The sequence below is a fragment of the Octodon degus genome, unplaced genomic scaffold (assembly GCF_000260255.1).
Source record: "Octodon degus isolate 3935 unplaced genomic scaffold, OctDeg1.0 scaffold00118, whole genome shotgun sequence".
NCBI lineage: Eukaryota > Metazoa > Chordata > Mammalia > Rodentia > Octodontidae > Octodon > Octodon degus.
The window spans coordinates 8,323,285-8,323,736 of record NW_004524694.1 but is presented as its reverse complement, the minus strand read 5'-3'; positions in this window follow the sequence as shown (position 1 = coordinate 8,323,736).

Genomic DNA, 452 nt, shown 5'->3' with positions numbered 1-452 from the left:
AAATTCTGATTGTACTTTGCTCATACCCAAAATAAATTCTATCAAACATGATGAATGACAACTCAAATACAAACTTTATTCTATTAAAAACAAGGAGCTTTTCTAATGGAAGATTATTTTCTCTAATGTGTTATTTCCTGATCAATTAAAAAATATCTAATTTGAATCAGAACAAGCAAGTAAATTTAACCGCCAATATTTAAAAAAATAAAACAAGAAAATAAAGGAACACATCAAGTACAAAAACATTAGAATTAGCAGGAAGACAAAATATGGGAAACTATGTACTTAAAATAAAAGTTTTTTCCTTATACAGAAATTGCAAGTAGGGCCAGGTAGATAGCTCAGTAGAATAAGCACTTCACTGACAAGCACAAAGTCCTGAGTTCCATCCACTTGGCTGACACTGACAAAGGTTCTACAATCTGAGGTACAGGATCTCAGGATAAATC